This window comes from Thalia democratica, chromosome 3 (genome assembly GCF_965202585.1).
Source record: "Thalia democratica chromosome 3, ktThaDemo2.hap1.1, whole genome shotgun sequence".
In the NCBI taxonomy this organism is placed as follows: domain Eukaryota; kingdom Metazoa; phylum Chordata; class Thaliacea; order Salpida; family Salpidae; genus Thalia; species Thalia democratica.
The window spans coordinates 39,816,633-39,829,629 of record NC_139167.1 but is presented as its reverse complement, the minus strand read 5'-3'; positions in this window follow the sequence as shown (position 1 = coordinate 39,829,629).

The following is a 12,997-nucleotide window of genomic DNA, read 5'->3' as shown; positions in this document are numbered from 1 at the left end:
TCAGAGTTTAAGTGAGAATTTGAATTTTGTTGACGACAATATGGTCGTGAAAAATTGTCCAATGGTGTATTAATTGGGCTCATGTTTGTAGTAAGGAATGTTTCTGTTCCAGATGTTACTGGGTAGCTGGATATATGCGATGTTCTGTGTTTGGGGAATCTTGAAAGTGCGTAGGATTGTTGGCAGCCGTTGTTTTGGTTATCATACATTTACCGGTTGAGTGCGAGTCTGTCAAGTTTATTTGTGAATTAAAACTAGGAACTGAACTTACCACACTTCTTGCAGGGGTATTGATTGGTTGATTGTTTTGTAAAGAAAGTGCTTTTAAAAATTCATCAAATTTTTTTTCTACTACTTTAGTTAGCTCGTTTATTCTTTTAGTGTTTTCTTCAATGGCTGGTGTGAAAGTGCTGGAGAGGACGCCATTGATGTACTCCGAATTACTGTGGTCACTAGCTTCATGTGAAACCGCCTCTGTAACAGATTCGGCAGTTTTGACAGAATCCAGATTAGCAGTAGCTTCGGGGCCATCTTTAGTTGCTACCTCGGTCTGCGACCGAGTACAAGAGTGTGTAAGAGCTAATATCCTTTTCATTTTACTTATAAATTAAGTTTAAATATAGACTAACAAGTATCTATATGCTTTATTATACAATACAATCAAAGACACGACAATAAGTTTATTACTTGAGAAGGCTTCTTGCAGTTCACAATTTTAGTTGGGCTGTAACAAATGGTTGCTCGTACAGTTTACTGGTTCAGAATGTAGGAACTTATACTTCCTCGTTGACACTGTATGTAAAGCGCGCGAGATAAAAAGATACAATATTTAAATAGAGAAAATGAAAGATAAGAGTAGTAAATTTATGCCACCGAATGCGTGGGCTTATTGGTCGAGTTCAATGTTCAAATTGATCCAAACTGGAAGTCGTTGCTGCAGTATGCTTAGGCTTATGAGTATGGCACGTTAACAACTCAGATCAAGTTGTACGCCCCGTCGACGTTGCTAAAGTAGGTATACAAAACGTATATAGAACAAGATATAAAAAATACGAATTTATGAAGTTAAGTACAAAGTAGATGTTTCAGACAACTAACAAATACTTGAATAAAAACGTTTTGCCAGAGATCATCTAGTTTTTCCAACATAGCGACTTAACTTATAGCGCCAAGAGAAGAGTTCAGCTAGCTTCAAGATAGCTCCAAGATGGCGGCTTACGCTTCGGACTAAAAACTGGTGTGGTGATGCTTTTTGTTAACGTTGAAATCCAAATGATCTGCTTTCTCGTTTGCTCTGCTGTTTATATACGTCTTTCTTACTTAACAATCGCCTGGTCAAGACATGGTTGCATGATGTAACATGCTGATTAAAGCATGAAACCCGGCGTGATCAGTAGTTAATTCTACATGGCAAAAATGCGTCAAGTAGCGGTAGTTATTATTTTTCGAAACAATGCTTTTAAAAACCAAAGTGTTTTTATCATTTTAAGAATTATTAGTAAAAGAAAAGGATTTAAATATGAAATTACTTATAAACTCGACTTTTGGACTATCGAAGCAAAAATTATAAAATTTTCACGTCGATGTCCAACAGCTGTACTATTACATTTTAACTCAATTTTTTCAAGAAATTATTGCTTCTACAGAACTTTTAAACAGCTATTTTTATTTATTTTTATGGTAAATGTATCAGTTGCATTCAATATATTTTGTACATCGAATGTGTTTTGTAAATCGCTTAAATATGATGTATTTAATGTTTATTGAACGATAAAAAATGTGCTCAGAAAGTTTTGTGTTAGGACCTTGTGTGCAAAAAAAACCTTCCGGCTATCGAATTGTACATATTGCACAATAAAAAACATTACATATAATTGTTGTGATTTTCTTACCGTTAATAGTACTTGTATGTTATAACCTACACCTGACAGTGTTATATAATGTTCAGAAAAAATTGAGTTCAGTAAGCGACAATACAAGCATGTAAACCAACAAAAAAATTTAGTTTTACAGTTCAGATAGAATTTAAATAGAGTTAAAACGCTTAAATAGTACTATGCTTAATAAGTATTTTTGTGAAAGAAATATTTTTATACAATTCTTTATTAGTTTGAAAATTTTTCAAGTTTGTACTTGTTGGTATTTTTGACAATTTTAAAAAGAATTTAAAAATAGTTAAAATGAGAACGTGTTTCACAATGTTTTTTGATTTAGAGCGCACAATATTGTCTAGAAAAGATTCAAAACAATATTAAAGTTCTTAATGAGGCTCATATTTTATAATAACTTTTCTTTCACTTTTGGAAATATTAAGATTGAGTTATTATACTTCAGGATCTAAATTTTAAGTGTGTCAGTCTAAAATATAAACTAATATACTTTTTAGTAAGATGTGATGCTAAAGATGAAAAAATGTAAATCTTTAAGTATAGTAGTGTAGTTACTGTATTTACAAATTTAATTTGTATCACTGTATAGAAAATTCAAGTAATCCAATTCATAATAATAAAGTTTTATAGCGACCTCAAAATGCTACATTTAATAATAAATTTGAAAAGTTTATAACTTGGTCAAAATACTCCAGATCTTGTTATTTAACTTTTGTCGAATCGCACTTTTGCCATTAACTAGTACGTATCATAGTTTTTTTTTTCGTTTTTTCTGGAATAGAAACTTTTCTTTGACAAAAAATTTATAAATATTACAAACAAAAGTTATAACAGAAAACTTACTTTCATAAGAGACTAACGGTATTTTTAATATTTAACTTTGTTTTATCTAAAAGTTGACTATTTGAAAACTTAATTTTTAATTTCTACAATGAGTAAACTCAAATAATTCATTTAAAAGATAAATAAACTTTTTTAATGCCATAAAGAAACTAAAATGTATAACTTTTGTTAAACCGTGTGTAAATGTGTTTAAACCAAAAATTTCTAAATTTTTCAATTAAGTTTTTTTTTTAAGTTATTTTAAAGTCTTTTTATATATTGAGGTATTTAATTTTCATTTTTTATAGATTTTTCATAAAATATTTGTTCAGTACAAATAACTTTTTCTTCAACAAGATATAAGTTCTAATCTACATTAAAATATAATTTCTATAAATATATACTTTTATTCAAAAAAAAAATATTTGCTTTTAAACTATATCTATAAAAGTACAAACTTAAAAAAGTAGGGCCTAATTAACTTTATATTTTTTCTAAATTAATCAAAATAAAGTATTTAATCTTTTTTGATATACAGATAATAACGCTTGTCTAGTATAAATTGTAAAGTTATTACTTAATACATAATAACTGCAGGGTTGCTAAAGGTTTTTTGGTAAAAAGGTTCTAGACTTTCTGAATTTCTTCCAGGTTTCTAAAAGTACAAGCTTTTTTGTTCATTTTTAATATAAAGTTAAACTTATGGTAAAAGACTGTCTTCAATAGTATAAAAATATTAAATATAAAGATACTGTACTACTATTTTAATAAAAAGTTATAATAAATAATATTTAAATGGTACTAAAAAAATTATCATTATGATATTTTGTATCTAAAAATAATTTAATTATCATAAATATAAAAATTGTTTAAAACTGCAAGTTTTTCCGAATTTTTTAATTAATTTGTGTTCGATATTCCAGGTTTTTTTATAAGATTCCAAACTTTTCGGCAACCCTGTAACAGCCAAATTTAAACTACTTCCCATTTTTCTTTCAATTTTCAACATGAAACATTTCAAGTAGTTCAAAAAAGACTCACAATAATATAGGTTAAAATAATAATTTAGTTGTTTATTACTTGTAGTTATGCTCAATAAAACTATTTTGCGCAGATTTTTTTATTTATAAGAAAATTTGTTTAAGAACTAATCAATTTTCACTAGAACCTTTCCAAATCAAAACAATATTAGTATCCAAATTAAACCAATTTTTTTAAAAGTCGAATTTTTTGTCAAACAGCAAAGTTATTTTTCTAACAAGTCTGAATTTAATAAAGAACAATAATAATTTTATCAAAAATAGAATAAATTGTTTTTAGTCTATAAACTAAATAATCATGTATTAAAATAATTAAACAATAAACTAAATTTTAAAACCTTAATGTAATAAAACTACAACTTGCATAATTAAATATTGTTATTCATTAAAAAGCCGCAAAAAAAATTACAATGGGAAAAAAAGTCATATTTCACTTTTTAATTCTATTTAAAATATTAATAGTTTTATAAAATTCACAACTAATTCAACATTTATAAACGTAATCAGTTTTTTATTAAATTTTTTTAAAGACAAATATTTATTTTAATATTTTTAAACTTTTTGTCAAACTTAAGTTCAATTTGACCAAATATCTTACAAAAAAACAAGATATTTTTGAAAGTAATTTGAAAAATAATTTGCATAATAAAAACTCTACTATGCATTAAAAAGTCGCAAAAACATTTATTCAAACAAAAAAAAGTTAACTGCATATAAAAGATTTTAAAGTTTGCTTAAAAACGAGACTTTTTGTTTGTTTCTACATCAATTTTATAATTGTCCTGTTTAATTGTCCTGGACATGACTTTAAACTGTATCCTAGTGTATGACTCGATAACCGAAAGATTTTTTCGTACACCAGGTCCTTGAACCAAATATTTGAGCGCTTTTTTTTTTTCTTCCTTTAATAAACATTATATAAATGCGGCAAGACTAATGGTAGAATTTATTAGATTGAGTGCGACTAGCCAGCAACAATTTTTAATACAAGTTTGCCCTTTACTTATAAAAGGCTGCTAACTTAAGTTTGTAGATCACTTAATGTGATTTTGAAATGATTTAGTTTCAGCCTGTGAATTTGTTAAGCACCATTTTGGAATAGGGAAAAGTCCAAAGTTCAAAACTACTTAAAAGTTATTTTAAAATGATTGTCGATCAACATGTGAGATATCTTTAATAAAGCAACGAAAAAACTCAACAAATGATTGTGTAAAAACTATGATTAAAAATTATTATTGTATTTCGTTTCAAAACTTAAAAAAATAATTACATGTGTTTCTAATTACTTTTTATAGTAAAAATATTAAATTGATATACAATCTTATACTTTTGAGAAAAAAACGATAAAAAATCGAAACTGCTGTAGTTATTAGTATTATTTGAATTATTCTTTAATCTAAGTTAAAATTTATCTTAACTTGAGGTCTAAAAAAAAAATAAAAAACCGTTGTTCTTTTTATCATTAATTCAGTTGGAGGCAGGCTATTTGTCAATTCAACAAAATACAAAAATTAATCGGACATACCATTTTAATTTAAAACAAACTAAGCTTATAAAGCATTCACGGTCAGTTGTGATAAAAACTCGTTAGATTTCTTGCAAAACTGATCAGCAATACTTGATCGTTAATTTAAAAATACTTTACTGCACTTTTCACTAATAAAGTTAAATATTACGAACGACTATAAATTTTCTGTCTATTTTATTCAAGTATAAAAAAAGTACTTTTGTATTAAGAAAAAACATTTGGTCTAATATTTTAAAACTACAATAACTTTAGTGTTCACTTTTAACAAAATATTATGTTTATAAACTCGTTTAAAGGTCTTTTAGCACTTCCGTAACTTGTGAATAAAAGTTGTCTACTAAAATAAGAGTTTTTTAAAGTTGCTAAGAAAATATATAAATATCTTTTTTTATGTATCTTACTTTAGATTTTACTATATTTTTTGATTTCAATTGAATAAATGTTTTACTTTATAAGATTTTAAAATCTCAGCTTAAGCTTTTTAATGTTGACTTACTCTCTACTTTTTTTTTATTATTTTTTTGTTTTACTTTGTTATTGGCGGCACTTGGCAGCAATTTTTTCATGGATTGTTATTTAGTTTTTTATTTTTGCTTCAATATCTATTTTACGTTAGTCATTTATTTCAAGTTTGATTCTATAATATAAATTTATGACTATTGATTGGAATCAGTAAAATACTTTCTCTGGTAAGGTTCATTTTATAATAAAATGTTTTACTTTACTGGTTATGTATTTGGTTGTTTTTTTTGGAAATCCTAAATAATAAAATTTATTATAATAGGTAGCATTTGAGACATATAGTTTAATGAAGACAAAAAAAAACTTAGTGTTTAGTCCTAGCACCTAGTGCACAAAGAAGAACCTTTCGATGATTGAGTCTCACACCTCTTTGATACTCGTCTTGTCCTGGACATATATTGATAATAAAGACTTAAATAATTTGATTAAATCTAAAATATACAGAAATTATATTATGTTAATAAAATTTTCAATAGTTACGTCACTATTCTTCATTTGAGATAGAGTAGTTCAAATCAAAAATATCAGTATTATGATTATATTCTTACAGTATAGTAATTAGACTATATGTTTTGTTTATAGTGACATTACCAACTCCCCCCTCTTATTTAATTTTGAGTTATTTATTACATTTTTTGTGGTTGCTCTTGTAGAAAGAGCAACAAAAAAGTTTGAATGCATATGGTCATAAAAATTAAATCTATTGGATAGATTGAGTTGAGCTCATTGGAAACTATGGTTTCTATGGTCAGTATTGCAGGGTTGCCAAAAAACCTGATATTTGACAATTTAGGCTGAAAACATCTTGAAAAACCTGGAATTTTGAATAAAAATCACTATAAAACCTAAAAAAAAATGGAATATTAACCAACTATGTTAAGTAGTAAAGTTTTGGTTTGACACAAAAAATCTATTATATTGATAAAACTTCTATTCATCATCAATTTTTGTTTTAAATTAAAAAACTCATTTAAAGTAGCTTTACAGTATCTTTTCAATGTTATTATACTACTTAACCTTAAACTTAACTTTAAGCTAAAAATAGACCCTAAAACATGTAATTTAAAAACCTTTAAGAAATTTTTAAACCTGTAGAAAATTTGGCAACTGTGATATTGACATTATTGGGTTAAAAAGGGTGCTTACCATTTTTAAAGTTAAATAGTTTTTTTTTTTATAATTACATTTGAATTTGTTTTTTTCAATATTGTTTAAAAGTTAACTAAAAGTATTAATTATAAAGCAAATGGTGCACAGCTCAATGACCAAAAGTTCTTTCTCCACACCAATCTAGTGACCTTTGTTGTGAGTGTTCACATCTTTCTTCCATGTTTTTGCCATATCTTAAAGGCAAAGTTGAAAATAGGAAAAAAATGCATTAATTTTTTGTTTTATATAATCAAATTAATTTAGGAACAAAATATTGTAGTTACTTGTTGTATCAGACTAAATCTACTTATTAAAATTTCATTATTTTAAACCAACCCTGTCACAAAAAACTACCTTTGCCACAAGGTCAGCAAAAACTAAAAAAAATGACAAAAAACAAGGATTTTTGAAAAAAAGTCAGGAAATTTGAAAAAAATTATAAAAAAAAACATCAGATGTTATGAGTTCAAATTTACAAAATTCTTTATCTTTCAAAGCCTTCAAATGGTAAAAAATTAATTAAAAATTTCTTTGATCAGACTTAAACATAAAAACTTTGCTGAAAATTTACAAAATAACTTAATTTCCAATCCCTTTATCTAGTTAAAACTTTAAATTATTCTTTATAAAACTGCAAAATGTTTCTATTATAATATTGAACAATTATCCTACTTGAACAAACTGTTTCCATATGCTTTTTAGTATTGATGATCTGTGGTAGGACTTTTCAATAGTGAAACTGTGATATAAACACAAAATTTATCTTGCAGAATTTTAGAATCAAAGTGTTTTTTGCTTTAGTAAATAATTAAGTTCTCAATAAATAAGCACTAAGTTTAGTATTTTATGTAAGAAGTTTTGTGTAAACTTTATCTCTATAATTTTTTCAAAGTTGTTTAAATTTGAAAAATACGGTATAGAGGTATATGCCATGGTTAAGTTTACTTATTTGTAACTTTTTGTAGAATAACTTAAGTTTTTAAAATAAATTAGAGAAGGTTTGTTTGTTTAAAATTTTATACTAAATGATAAAAGGAAATATTTTTTGTGTTTATAAGTTGGAAAATACAAGTATTTTGCTTATGGAGCTACTTATTGCAAATACATCAGACATACACATATGGTTCAATTTATGTAATGGAAGTTAAATGATTAAATTTGGCAAACAAACTGTTGTTTTTACTTGCATAAAAATAAAATTGAAAGCTTTTTATAGTTTTAAGTGCTAGATTATGTATTTTAAAATAAGTTTAAATTTAGAGTTTGATTTAGAAAAGTCTGGAAAATTTTAGTAAAAATTCAGGAAAAGTCAGAAAATTTTTCTCAGCTTGATCTGTGGCAACCCTGTAAAAGTTAGTGCTTTAAACAGGATAAAGATTACTACAAATTTTTTCATTGTTTTATATAAGTATTCATACATAAATAAATAAATTTATTTTGTACTAATATACAGTAATTTTAATATTTAGATATCTGCATTAAACCTAAAATAAACATGTTAAAAGCCACTGAAATTTACTAAAGACCATTTAATAATAATTAAAACTTAAACTATAAAAACAAAACATATTTGTTGAAAGTATATAAGAAGTTTTGAGTATTTATTTAGATAACTTATTTATGTATGATATATATATATAGAATTAATTTATTTAACTTAATAAATTAAATTTTTCACACTTTATTAATAAAAAGGTTTATTTAAAGATGCAAAACTCAAAGGACTCGAGTTTCGTGACTATTCACTCATCAGCTTTAAAACAAGTTTAAAATAAAGCACAAAACAAAATCACTAATGAAAGTTAAAAAATTTTTTGCATTAATAGATTATGACGTAATTTTGAAACTATCAAAATTCATGCAAAACGGCTTGTGCAAAAATTAATCTACCAACAGACAATAAACTAGCAAAAATTCATATAACTTCAGTGAGTAACTGTATATTAGGACAGATAATTGAAAGAGATAATAATAAAATTAAGATGCAAATTGAAATTTAGGTTATTTTAAGATGAAATTAAAACTTGTTAAACTTTAAAAGCGACTTTTTTATATGTCTACAAGACGATACAAACTCTCTTCTTTTGTTTAAACATCTCTTGTCTTCCAGTGCATATACAACGGCTGATGCTTCTTTGAGACACAGCCTACATATTGGGCTATTGCCGTCGGCTATAGGCTGTGCTCTTTTTATAACTTCCCAGGGTATTTCGTAGTCAATGCCGCTGCGCTTTAAGCCACATACATACTTCAAAAGTTCAGTGTCATTTTCATATATGCCGCCTTTAAAAGATTTTTTATGATTGGCATACCTGAATCTAAACTGAGTCGAGCACAAGCCTACATAGAACCTCGTCTCAACGCCAGAGTTAACTGTGGCCTTGTAAACGATGTTCTCTGAACGGCAATTACCCCCTTTCAAATTATATTTACAGCTACCAGCACAGCCGCATTGACTTTGAATTCCTGAGTTTTGAATTAAAATTTTTTGGTTGTGTGCCTTAATGATATTCTCTAAATTTGCCGTACACGAATAACTTATTCGCATATTATGTTTGTTGAAAATTTTTGTTAGTGGATTTTGTTTATTGAAGTGTTTTTGACTAGATTTATAAATTTTCTTCCAATATTAGTTTTTACAGAATTGCTAAAAGGAGGGTTGTACCAGATTACATTTCTTTTTCTTTTGTGTTTTTGATTATTAGGTTGTTGCTCAGGTTTTTCAAATTTAAGTTTGTTGTCGTATGCGCATTTTTTCATTATATTTTCATATTCATCTTTAGTCTTTAGAAAATTTTCTTCTTTGCTTGATCGTTTATTTAGGCGTTGATTTATTATGTTAGGAATTTGTTTTATAATGTTTTTAGGGTGGCTTGATTGTTTGTTGACATACATAATTTTAGCGTTTTGTTTCCTGTAAGGCATAAAAGAGATATCATTCAAGTTGAGCTTCACATCTAGGAAGTCAGTTATCACTAGTGGAGATTCCACAGTGACTCTCAACCCCATAGATTTGAAGAAGGCATGGGTTTGTTTTTTTAGCTTCTCAACTTTAAAGCCAGAAGAGTTGGGCAATACAGCTAGACCATCGTCTCTGTATAGCCCAACTCTATTTAAACCAAAGATATCTTTTAACCCGTCTAACAAGAAAAGTCCAACAAGTTTGCATAGTTCTGCGCCCATGTAAGATCCCTGTGCTACGTCAAAAAGTGAGTTGGTGGTATTTACTCCCTTTCTACGCCACAGAGCTCCTTGTTCGCAGAGTACCGATTTGCAGGCATTTCTTATCAGACTTAAGTCCTCGGCAGGTACGCTAATGTAATTACTAGCAAAGTTCAGTGATTTAATCACCAACTCTTCACTAATAGAAGGATGATAATCGACCACATCGAACTTGAAAAAGCTGTACTTCTGTTCCTCCAATCCAATAAACCAACTTAAGACTTGGTCTGTGTTGGTCCACTGCATAAGTTTGGATTTCAGACGCACAGCTTTGTTGATGCGGTCGATTTTGACCTTACATATACGTCCTACATCAGACTTACTGGGGTTAATCAATCTACATTTAGGGTGTGTTAAAAAATTATCTTTGTGGTCTTTAACCGTTATATATGCACTTTTTAACGGTTGTTTTTTTATTCTGTCGTGTATTTTAAGTGTTTTTGTTAAATTTTTAGCTTCTAAGTTTATTTCATTTAAAGTTGTTATATTACATTTTACATAGTCTTTAGTAATGTTGTTAATTAATAATTTTCTATATTCACTCACTGAAATTTCATAAAAGTTTGCAGTTTTGTCTGAAGGTACAATCAATTTTTGCACTTACCTATATCCCGCACAATTTTTAATAGTTCCGTCTGGAATTGGCTTCTTGTTTTTCTGAATTCCACGTTTTGCACCATTCTGATTAGATCTTCTTCAAAAGCCTGCAGATGTTCTATCGTCTTTGGTGTACGTGTGGTTTTGAAGCCGTAGTTGTCATGATCTTCTGTTGACACATCTTCTTCTTCGAAAAACTTTGCCTTCCACCTCATACGCCTAACAAGATGTTGTGTTTTTTGTATAAGGGCTTCTTTGTATACTGATTCACTTGCATTTGGGATATTTTTCGTCGAATGCTTAATTTCAAACTTCTTAAAGTTTGACATCTTTTTTGATCAATTTAGAATTTATAAAAGTTTACTGTGCTCAACTATAAATAGGAGCAATGATAGAATTAAGTTATTTAACTTAATAAATTAAATTTTTCACACTGAGCCCACCTTGAGGGCTTTATTAATAAAAAGGTTTATTTAAAGATGCAAAACTCAAAGGACTCGAGTTTCGTGACTATTCACTCATCAGCTTTAAAACAAGTTTAAAATAAAGCACAAAACAAAATCACTAATGAAAGTAAAAAATTTTTTGCATAAATAGATTATGACGTAATTTTGAAACTATCAAAATTCATGCAAAACGGCTTGTGCAAAAATTAATCTACCAACAGACAATAAACTAGCAAAAATTTATATAACTTCAGTGAGTAACTGTATATTAGGACAGATAATTGAAAGAGATAAAGATAAAATTAAGATGCAAATTGAAATTTAGGTTATTTTAAGATGAAATTAAAACTTGTTAAACTTTAAAAGCGACTTTTTTATATGTCTACAAGACGATACAAACTCTCTTCTTTTGTTTAAACATCTCTTGTCTTCCAGTGCATATACAACGGCTGATGCTTCTTTGAGACACAGCCTACATATTGGGCTATTGCCGTCGGCTATAGGCTGTGCTCTTTTTATAACTTCCCAGGATATTTCGTAGTCAATGCCGCTGCGCTTTAAGCCACAAACATACTTCGAAAGTTCAGTGTCATTTTCATATATGCCGCCTTTAAAAGATTTTTTATGATTGGCATACCTGAATCTAAACTGAGTCCAGCACAAGCCGACATAGAACCTTGTCTCAACGCCAGAGTTAACTGTGGCCTTGTAGACGATGTTCTCTGAACGGCAATTACCCCCTTTCAAATTATATTTACAGCTACCAGCGCAGCCGCATTGACTTTGAATTCCTGAGTTTTGAATTAAAATTTTTTGGTTGTGTGCCTTAATGATATTCTCTAAATTTGCCGTACACGAATAACTTATTTGCATATTATGTTTGTTGAAAATTTTTGTTAGCGGATTTTGTTTATTGAAGTGTTTTTTGACTAGATTTATAAATTTTCTTCCAATATTAGTTTTTACAGAATTGCTAAAAGGAGGGTTGTACCAGATTACATTTCTTTTTCTTTTGTGTTTTTGATTATTAGGTTGTTGCTCAGGTTTTTCAAATTTAAGTTTGTTGTCGTATGCGCATTTTTTCATTATTTTTTCATATTCATCTTTAGTCTTTAGAAAATTTTCTTCTTTGCTTGATCGTTTATTTAGACGTTGATTTATTATGTTAGGAATTTGTTTTATAATGTTTTTAGGGTGGCTTGATTGTTTGTTGACATACATAATTTTAGCGTTTTGTTTCCTGTAAGGCATAAAAGAGATATCATTCAAATTGCGGTTCAGAGGGTAATTGCCGTTCAGAGAACATTGTCTACAAGGCCACAGTTAACTCTGGCGTTGAGACGAGGTTCTATGTCGGCTTGTGCTCGACTCAGTTTAGATTCAGGTATGCCAATCATAAAAAATCTTTTAAAGGCGGCATATATGAAAATGACACTGAACTTTCGAAGTATGTTTGTGGCTTAAAGCGCAGCGGCATTGACTACGAAATATCCTGGGAAGTTATAAAAAGAGCACAGCCTATAGCCGACGGCAATAGCCCAATATGTAGGCTGTGTCTCAAAGAAGCATCAGCCGTTGTATATGCACTGGAAGACAAGAGATGTTTAAACAAAAGAAGAGAGTTTGTATCGTCTTGTAGACATATAAAAAAGTCGCTTTTAAAGTTTAACAAGTTTTAATTTCATCTTAAAATAACCTAAATTTCAATTTGCATCTTAATTTTATCTTTATCTCTTTCAATTATCTGTCCTAATATACAGTTACTCACTGAAGTTATATGAA